This window comes from Megascapheus bottae, chromosome 17 (assembly GCF_031878675.1).
Source record: "Megascapheus bottae isolate mThoBot1 chromosome 17, mThoBot2.hap1, whole genome shotgun sequence".
In the NCBI taxonomy this organism is placed as follows: Eukaryota; Metazoa; Chordata; class Mammalia; order Rodentia; family Geomyidae; genus Megascapheus; species Megascapheus bottae.
The window spans coordinates 18,435,764-18,446,110 of NC_143525.1; positions in this window are offsets into that span (position 1 = coordinate 18,435,764).

The following is a 10,347-nucleotide window of genomic DNA, read 5'->3' on the forward strand; positions in this document are numbered from 1 at the left end:
ATTGTTTTGGCTATTCTAGGTCTTTTCTTGTTCCATATGAACTTTTGTATTATACCTTCTATTTCAGTAAAGAATGCCTTTGGGATTTTGATGGGGATTACATTGAATTTGTAAATTACAATTTTTGAAGAGAAGAGATTCAGAGAATATTTGAACATATTTTAAAAGTACCTGCATATAGAAAAAAAACCTACCTTTTTTCTATATTTTTAGCATCAGATTGGATTGAGGGGGTATACCAATGCCAAGCAATTTTCCAATTCTCTGTGGATACTAGATTTCCTATATCTCAATTTTGCTACTAACTTTATTTCAGACTACTCAAATAGCTGTCTTACAAATCTGCCCCTATGTCAGATACCAATTACAAATGCCTATTATCTCACATGCTTTTGACTTTCTGTCTGTATATCAAACTCAGGTTTGCTCATTCACTAAAAAGGCCTCCAGGAGCCCATGAAAGTCAACCCCCTAAATCACAGTAGCCACATTTCAAGGGCTGCATAGCAACATGCCACTAGCTAATGGCTCCCATATTAGCATGACAGTCCATTTTCATCATCATGGTCTATTGACAATGCTGCTACAGAATACCTTTGGAAGGACAGACACTGGCAATGGTGATTGCCTTTAAGGAGGGCTACTGAACTACTCAGGCCCTGAGTTCAAGCCCAGGCCTGGCAAAAAAAATGACAGCCAGGCTTCGTGCTGTAATCCTAGCTACTCAGGAGGCTGAGATCTGAGGATCACAGTTCAAAGCCAGCTTGGGTATGAAAGTCCATGAGACTCTTATCTCCATTTAACTACCAGAAAACCAGAAGTGGCACTGTGGCTCAAAATAGTAGAGAGCTAACTTAGAGCTGAAGAGCTCAGGGACATTACTGAGGCTCAGAGTTCAAGCTCTACAACCAACCAACCAACCAACCAAAAAAAAAAAAAAGCCAGCTGTAGTTGTATTGGCAGTGCACACCCATAATCTCAGTTCTTGGAAGAGGACCACGCATCTAAAACATCCTGGGGTCCACAGTGGAGCCTTGTCTCAAAACCAGAAAGTTGGCATGTTAGCTCACATATGGGAAAACAAAGAGCTTCAGAATAGCTGCTTGTATCCTCTTGCTGTTTGTCACTCAGTGTCACTATGAAGGCAAAGATGGTAATATGGTAATTCCTTTTTTTTTTGGTAATTCCTTCTTTACACTGATGGCCAAGGAGTGAGAAAAGCAAGAATCACAGAGTGCAGGAAGCATACCACCAAAGTAGAACAAAAGGGAGGTTTTACTACCAGAAGACAAAGGGATGAGATAAGAACTGGAGGATCAAAGACTGAAGTTAGAGTGAAATAACCTAGACCCAAATCGGTTTTTCACAGATGACACAAACCTAGATAACCTCTCTAGCTCAGTTCTCTGGTCCACAGCACTTTTTAGGTACCTTTGTGTTGTTCAAATCTCTTCATAACATGAGCGTGTTGCTGTTTTTCATCTACAGTCTATTGTGTGAGATCATGGTCTATACATGGCTTGTGAATATGTGAAATGTACCCGTGCATTTGTACAAGTCTCTCATTTCCCATTTCTTCACCTCACTTTAGGACCCATGCCTTTAGGGAGCACGTAGAACAATATAGAGTTAAACATACCTTCAAGACTTTTCAGAGAAGTCAGGAGCCTGGAAAGCAAGAGACCAGGAGGACAGGGCATCCAGCAAAGCAGACAAGAGATTAATTTGAGTTCCTCACAGCTCTGACTTTCGGTATCTATGCACACAATCAATAGGAAAAAGGAATATTAAGTGCTAAATTTGGAGGCAGAGTTTGTGGAAGCCATAAATGTTCTAGCTGTACCAATTGTGACTAGTAACACTATTCTTGTGCTAATGTGTCCCTAGATCATCCCTTCTCACCTTGTTTAAAATGTATTCAACACCAAGAGAATAGCTTGTATTTTCTTATCTGTAACCTTCCTGTTCAATTTCTACTGTTCAGAACACAGATTCACCTAGCCTAAAACCTAGGAGGGGAGGTTCTCCCGCAGAGTTACTGAACTAGCAGCTCCCAAACAAAAAGGGGATACATGCCTGATTCCCAGTAAGAAGCTAAGGGACACGGGTCCCAGGTCAAGGGGCTTTCGCCAAAGGAATGTTTTGTACTCTGACCTTTTCCCAGCCCAGTGCAGTGGTCTCAACCTGGGTCCAAGAGAGCATCTGAGCTCTGTCCAGTCCTTCACTGGCTGCAAGGTGCTGCTTTCCAGTTTCTCACTGCATCCTATGGAAAGGGCGGTGTCACCTCTTCTATGGGAAGGAAACGTGGTCAAAAAAGGAAAGGAAGTCTCTGGGCTCTGTGCCACTAGGGACTGACAGGCCAGGGACACACAGGAGGGTGCGTTAGGCCCAGGGGAGCCTCAGGGCGATCTTCAGGGAGAAGGGACAGACCAAGCAGGTATGGCTCAGGCTCCAGAGAACCCAGCCAGGGGCAGGCTGGGACCTGGGTCCCGGTTCTGCCCGCAGGGTGGCGCCGTGGCCCTCGGGGAGGAGACGCAGGAGGGCTGGTTATCGCTCCAACCTTCGGGTGAGGGGCCGCGGTGACAGTGCCCCCTGGTCACGCAGTGGTGGCTGAGGTCCTGAGAAAGGAAAGCCCTGTAGACGTCGGGAACTCGGCTGGCGCAGACCTGGGGGAGACGGGTGTTAGACCAGGGTTCCGTCAGACATTTAATTGGCTGGAGTCTGGGAACGCCCCACGCAGCACTTTCGGCTGTGGCCCCAGAGCTAGGCACCGGTGGGTGGTTTGTCCCGCCTCCAAACTCCTCTGGGCCAATCTCAGAAGACAGGCTTCCTGTTCAGGGGCGGGGCCAGAGTCTGGAGCCAATGAAAGAGGTTACCGCAGCCTCACGACTTCCTCTTATCCTCGGGTCTGCGAGCCTTGGCTTCCAGTGGAGGCAGAAGAACTGCGCTCACCCGGACAGTCTCCTTCCTGCACACAGCGCCCCTTCGTGAGTTAGATATCAGGTCCTGGAGGGCAGCGTATGGCGGCGGGGCTCATACACCATGCAAATGGACGGTTGGGCTCCAACCTTCCCTGAGATCTCTGCTCTTTGGTTGCCTTGAGACAGTTGGACTTCCCGAACCCTCAGTCCTTCCCAGCAAGTACCCGGTCCAACCGTAGCCTTAGGTGTGTGCGCCCACAGCAGATGGTCTTCTCCATCCTCTCTCCATTGTCACCCTACTTAGCCTTAACCTCACCCCCTTACCACCGTTTCAAATACACCCTTGCTTCTGACCCCTCTTTAGTCTGGTTGTAACCCAAACCTAGGCCACATCCCTTCCCCTCTTCTTGGCTCAAGATCACCTCCGACTCTCCCCAACACCAGCAAATAATGTTCTGCAGAAACCATCCTTGCAGCCTCCAAGTTTCTCCCTTTCTACCTCTGATTTTCAATCCCAATCTCTCACAGCTCTGAAGTTCTGCTCATCTTCAACAATTTATCACCCTCCCTGCCCCTACACTCAAGACTCACCACCAAAGTCAGTGCTCCCTTTAAGCTCACCCCGTTCTTCCTGTTAACTGTGATCTTTGCCTTACCCCCAAGTCTGATATCTATCTTCTTCCCTCACGTTCTTGAGTCCTAACTTCCTAATCTCTAGGTCTTTATCTTGTTTTACCATCCTAAGGACACCCCTAAATTTTGGGGAAGACTAAACTATCTCCAACTCTTACTGACTCACTCCTATCATCCGTTCCTAATCTTATTAACAATGTGTCCATGATCTTTTATCTTTGCTGCCCCCTTGGCAACTCTGTATTCCAAGTCTAAGACCACCTTCCTTCCCTTAGTCCAATCTCATTCAATCTGAGAATTTAAGCCCTTGTCAGCACCATCAGCTGCCACTGTTGACCAGGCAATTAGAGTTGGAACCATTTGATTGGGGTGTGTGTGTGTGTGTGTGTGTGTGTGTGTGTGTGTTGCCTTGGGTGGCTACATGAGTGTGGAGCATGAGAGATCCCTTCTCCTTTTTGTAGGTCCAACACTTCTAGCCCTCCATCATGTCTGGTCTTCCATACCTATTTCCAATAATGTGTGCTAGTGTTCATATGAAAGTACTTGTGCTGGGTATTGGAATGGTAGGCATTATTTAAATGCCTGAAAGATAAGAGATGACTACTCTCCACCTGGAGCAATGAAACCATCTTTTGGCTGATGATCTGGCCCTGGAGAACCAGAGGGTGCTATTGTGTGTGTGGGAGTAGGGGGGTGTCTTTTTCTAGCACTTGTAAAAGCTCCTTCGCTAATGCTCTGCCCTGCTGGTTCTGATTGCACACCAGTCATAGTCCTGGACACAGAAGACATGATGGGTGCCAGAGGAACATTAAATGGTAGGAGAAGTATAGTGTGAGCTGGGAAGGCTGAGACCCAAGGCTATTGAATTGCTCCATCTTCTATAGGTGCTAGTTTTCTCTGTTTTAGCAGATTGGGCTTTATGAATACTGGAAATCAATTTACCTCGAAGTAGCTGAGGCAGAAGGATGCTCCTTCGATAGCTAGATTCCATGTACAGCATTTGTGTCCTAAGGGCTTTTGCTGCACATTCCCTTTGCTTTCTGATGATTGTTTTAAAGGGATCATCCAGTTGACACTGTGTGTATGCGTGTGTGTGTGTAATGTTGATTGGACTTAGGACCTTACACATGTTAAGAAAAGGCTTAGCATTTAGGTCACTTCTGTACCTAATATGCTAGAATTAAAATAAAGGACTCAAGACTTGATCATGGCTTATGACTCAAGCTTGGAGCCCTGATTTCAAACCTCGGTATCACTAAAATATTATAACTTTAAAAAAATTTTATTTTTTGCTAGTACTGGGGCTTGAACTCAGGGCCTGAGTGCTATCTACCACTTGAGCCACAGCACCACTTCCAGCTTTGTCTATGTATGTGGTACTGAGGAAGTGAACCCGGGTCTTTAAGTGTGTTAGGCAAGCACTCTACCACCTGGCCAAACTCCCAGCCCTTAAAATATAACTTTTAAAACTTCGCTTTCCTTCCCAGTGTTACTCCAAGTAGCTGACTGGTCACCCAGCACACCTCAGTCACCAGTATTGATATTCTCAGTATTCTCAGCCATCAGCTCCAGCATTGGTGCCTGTTTGAACCCAAACTGCTGCTTTCCCTCTTGATGTGTCCTTCCTTCTCTATCCTCCAACTTCCCACATCATACAGTCAGCACAAGAGGGCTGAATCACTAGGACATCCAGAATACCCTTTAAGATTTCATGCTGGACTGCTAGTGGCTGAGTTCTTTTCTGCTATGTCTATTTAAAACTCCTGAAAACAAAGCAGTGCATCTTTAAGGTCACTTTCCATGAGCTTGATTGGTAGTGGTTGGTAGTGCGAAGCACCTAGAATCTGTCTCCAAAGGGAAGCTGAAGCCAGCTGCATAAAGATGTCTGTCAGTGTCCAAGACTACTCTAGAAATACACTGAAAGCCTGGGTCGGGAGTTTGGCCTAGTGGTAGAGTACTTGCCTAGCATGCATGAAGACCCAGGTTTGATTTCTTGGTACCACATACATAGAAAAAGCCGGAAGTGGCACTGTGGCTCAAGTGGTAGAGCTCTAGTCTTGAGAAAGCCCAAGGATAGTGCTCAGGCCCTGAGTTCAAGCCCCAGGCTGGCAAAAAATGTTTTAAGAAATTAAAAATTAAAAGAAATTCACTGAAAACCTGCCATCAGGACTACCCTAGAAACACACTTGTAGAGAGGCTCTATGTGCAGGCCCTTAGAGGAACACTCCAAGCCCGCAGAGTGCAGGAAGGGCAAGGGCAGCTTGAACGCTTCCTACAGTTTACTGAGGAAGTCTGCCCGTCGTTTCCAGAGGAGGGAACCCTAAATTTAGAAACCTGGTTAAAGGTAGGGAATAAGCTTGAGCAATTTTATGAAACTGTTCTGTCCCTCTGCCCATGGATTCTTGCAGAATGGGATGAGTACACCTGGGAGAGGGTAGCTTGGCAGGGTCAGAAAGGGAAGCATACTAGGGGCCCACTGGGAGAGTGCTCTATTGCTCCTGTAGATAAAGGCACAGGCCAGCAAATTTATCCATCTCTGATTGATCTCAAGCTCAAAAATGAAAGCAGACCTCCCCCACATCCTGGCGGGTCCTTCACAGAGGTTCCCTTATGCCTCTAGGTCCCCTCAGGAATCTCCTGGGATGGCAAGCCCATCCCTCAGTAATCCCCCCCCCCCATTTTTGTAGAACAAATGTTTGAAACAATGCCTACCACCTTGAATACTCCCCAACATTGGAAGACAATCATATGGGCAATACTTTTGGGGAGAAAGTTTTACAGTGGGCAACAGCAATGCCTTGCCTGGAATTCAAATCTCTTCCCAGGCCTTAAGTTCCTGCCTTCTAGAAACTCCGCAGGCCCCAGCTCCAAGGCTTCGTTGGCCTAGCAGCTTCTTAGCAAAGAGTATGCCCCCCACCTCCCTGGTGAGAGCCATTTAGCCACTGTTCTTAATGAGGACCTGCCCAATAATCTCTAGGGGGGAGACAAGATATGGATGTTGTCGCATAGAATGATGACTGCATCATCTATGAGAAAATTGGCATAAAACTGCTCCCCCAATTCTAGGGGCCACAGTCTTCCACTGTTTCCATTTTCCCCTACAGTTAACTTGGAAATCACATGACCCTATATGGATGGAGCAGTGGCCTATTGGCAGAAGTAACAATTGGAACTACTAAAATTGATACAGGAACAGCTTCAGAATTCCCCATTTTTGTTGTCAAAAGGGTCAGGCAAATTACAGGTTTATGGAGCCCATGGGGGCCACCCAACCAGGGCTCCCAAGTCTGTCTTCAGTTCCTAATAATTTGTATGCTATTGAGATAAAGGATTGCTTTTTTCCCCCTATTCCCCTTTGGATAAGCAGTAGTTTCCCTTTACCGCCCCTCCTATAAACAACCTTTTTTGGAAAAGACGCCCAGGTTTAAAGCAAAGGACCACCCTGTATGTCTGTATTTTTTTTTCTAGAAAGTTCACTGTGGGGCCTACAACAGAGAGAAAAAGCTGGACACAGCAAGCTCTCTAAGGCCTGGGTGGTCACCTTGACTCCCTTCTGGGTTTCTTGTGGGTAACAAGGCATGCCTGAGAGTCCCACCAGCAAGACATGTCTAAATCTAAATAAGCTGTTTGGTGAGAACATTCATCTGAGTCCATATTTTTGTATTAAGTGTATCTGATTGAGTCCCATTTTCTTGTTATGAGTCAATGTCCAGTTTTGTTTGAGAGTAGGTAGGTTAGGATGGCCTCCGCCGGCCAGTGACCAGGGAACGGAAATTTCCGTAGGGGAGGCGCCCCCTGAGTTCAAGGCCCCATGGTCTTTCTGTCACTCTGATAGTTTAAGATCAGGCATACCATCAGAAATTTGGGAGATACTTTAACAGTTGGTGGCAGGACACAGACTTCAGTCTTAGTTCCCCTAGGTTTAAGACTCCCACCCAACTTTCATCTGCAAAAAGTATTATGGCAATATGTCTGACATCAGGAACAAGCTCTGGAAAAATAAATTTCAGCTAAGTTGCCTTGTTAGAAAGCTTTATTTTAAAACTTGGTTGTCACCTGCAAGAGTAAGATTGGCAAAAAATTTCTTGACACTAAAATTTACGGAAAATGGACTGGTATTAATTTTGCATGTTTTAAAATCTTTGAGTATGAATGTGTGTGAATGGGTGTGCCTAAACATGTTCAAGGTTAAATTGTCAGTGTGCTGTGTAAAACAATGGATGAGTTTATACTTGCAACACAAAGGCAATTGAGTAAATCTAAGTCTAAACTTCAAGAAAATGATTAGGTTTGAATGTTTCCAGTGTCTCAAAGGATTATTGTATTGTTTTAAAGAGGAACTGGTTAATAGGATTTTTCTAAAGATTCTGAAATCTGCATTTAATAAATCTTGTATTGCAAAGCACAGAGCTATTTACATTGTAAATGTTGTATCTTGTTTAGCCCAGAGGCATTTAGGGTATTTGGAATTTATTTCCTTGAGTTAAATTTGGAGATAAGTATCAAAATTTAAATGTGATTTATCAGTGTCAGAAATTTTGCCTGTTTTTTAAAACTGTTTAGGTAATCAAATGGCAAGAGAAAAGACAGGGAAAACTTAGGATAGTCCTGTGTGACCATCTTTGGGTGTGAGAGGTGATCTGGCAAAGGTGCACTCTGGGTTCCCATGGTGGAAAAGGCTGTAAGGGAGGGTCCACACATGCTGAAAGATAGCTGGCACAAAGGCTGTTCATCTAAACCTGGTCAGATTGGCAGAGTGGATCTCTTCATCCTATCTTTTTCCTTACAAAATGACACTGGAAATCTGATAATAAAATGTGGGTGATGTAATTAGTATTTCTTAAACTTCCCCTTAAAATGTATTAAATTGGGGAAAAGGGTCTTAAAAGAAATGTTTAAAGGTTTATCTCCCTATAATTTGGTTTCATGCTACTTTACAATTGGGTGTATAAAAAAGAAAGGAGAAAAGAAAAAAAATGCCTCTTCTAAAAGGCCTAGAGGCAAAGGGAGTACCTTGAGCCCTTAAAGGTTTTTCAAAATCAAATAAAGGCTAGAGTGTTAAATGTTTAAGCAAATATCAGTAAAAAATTTTAAAGAAAATTAGAAATGGGTTTCTGGACAAAATTTGGAGATGAAGTTGTCCCAAATGTTTGTTTCAAAAAGAGAAAGAAGGAAAATAATTGCTTAATTGCTATTTCAGCTTGCTCTTGTAAGTTACTTTATAGAAATTTCCCACAGGCCCATGGAAAAGGACAGCAATCCTTATTCAGATGTAATTTTGGCCCTTACCAAGTTCCAGGTAAGATCATGTTTAGAGACTATTTCTGAGTTGACCACCTTTTTGCTTCTAATTGGAGCAAAGTGGCCTCTTGTAGGACTCATTGATCTGAAAACTGCAGTTCTAAGCCAGCCTGGGCAAAGCTAAGTCCCTGTGAGATTGTGATGTCTAATCTAGCAGCAGAGTGCTAGTGAGGAAGAGTTGCTTTGGAGCTCAATGTGGCAGAGTGCTAGCCTTGAGCTGGAGAGCTGAGGGACAGTGCCCAGGCCCTGAGTTCAAGTCCAGCAACCAAGCAAGTGAAATGCCAATGGGACATTTATCCCTATGTGGAGAGACACTACTGGGACAAAAGAAATGAAGCATCCAGATGCAGTAAGCCACTGCTTATGTTGTCAGATCCTAGAGTCACTTGTACTTGGCCATTCAAAATTAATCAGAGCCGGGAGGTCATGGAATAGTTTGTAAGCATGCCTTACCACTGTCCATGTCCAATTACTCCATAACTGGGCAGGAACTTGTCAGTCATCTGTAATAGTGGGTAGTTTACAATCCTGAACCCTGTGTTTGCTCAAAACTCTAACTGAGCAAAGTTTGATTTGACACAGCTATAAAATTCAGGAAAGTTTGTGGACCTGAGGCTGTGTCCCTACTGATATGTTTAGGCCTACACTGACAACTGAAGAATTGTTAGGGTCACAGAGATTAAGTTCCCCCAGATAATGAAGAAAATGCCTTTGCAGATGGGTGCTAAATAAACTACACTGTTGTAGCCAAAGAAAAGGTTTGTGCAGTTGTTAAATGTTTTTATATGATCTCTAATTTGGAGTAAAATATTGTTCCTGATATCTAATCCTGGCAACCTCTTGGTAAAATAGGCTAAGCTTTTAGGGTCCCTGGCTAGGTATAGAGACATTATCCCTGAGTCCGCTTGAAGAAGTTACAGAAGATAGATCTTCGCCTATCAACCCCCTTGAGATGAAGGGACCAGAGTCATTTTTGGAAAGTAAGACAGGATAAGTTAGAGGCATGAGAAACAGTAGTAACAGATGTGCAAGAGTGGAGACTGCACTTGTGGGGAATGGCTACAGGTTCAAGTCTTGTATACCTGCCTAGAGAATCCTAGTCTCGTTAAATCTGGTTACTAAAAGTTGTCACCCTGATATTACTTTGAATCTCAACCCTATACTGTCCTAAAAACCAAAGGGGTGCCAACTTGCCAAAACAAGTATGCTCAGGTAAAGTAATCAGGAAATCATTGAGAGAATTCACCAAAGTCAGGCCTTAGGTTAAGCATCTTTAATCAGTCTGTGCAGAAATTTGCAAGGGACCCAGCATGAGGTGTGACATTCCATTGGAGCTGCTGAGAGATAAGGCTGCTGCTACACATTGTCCTGCCTGATTCCACCACCCTGCAGCTGCTTCCTGAGAGGACTGGAACTAAACCCTTGTCCTTACAGGCCTTACAAGTTGATTTGGGGGCATGTTCATCAGCCGGTTTCCAGTAAAGTACTACTG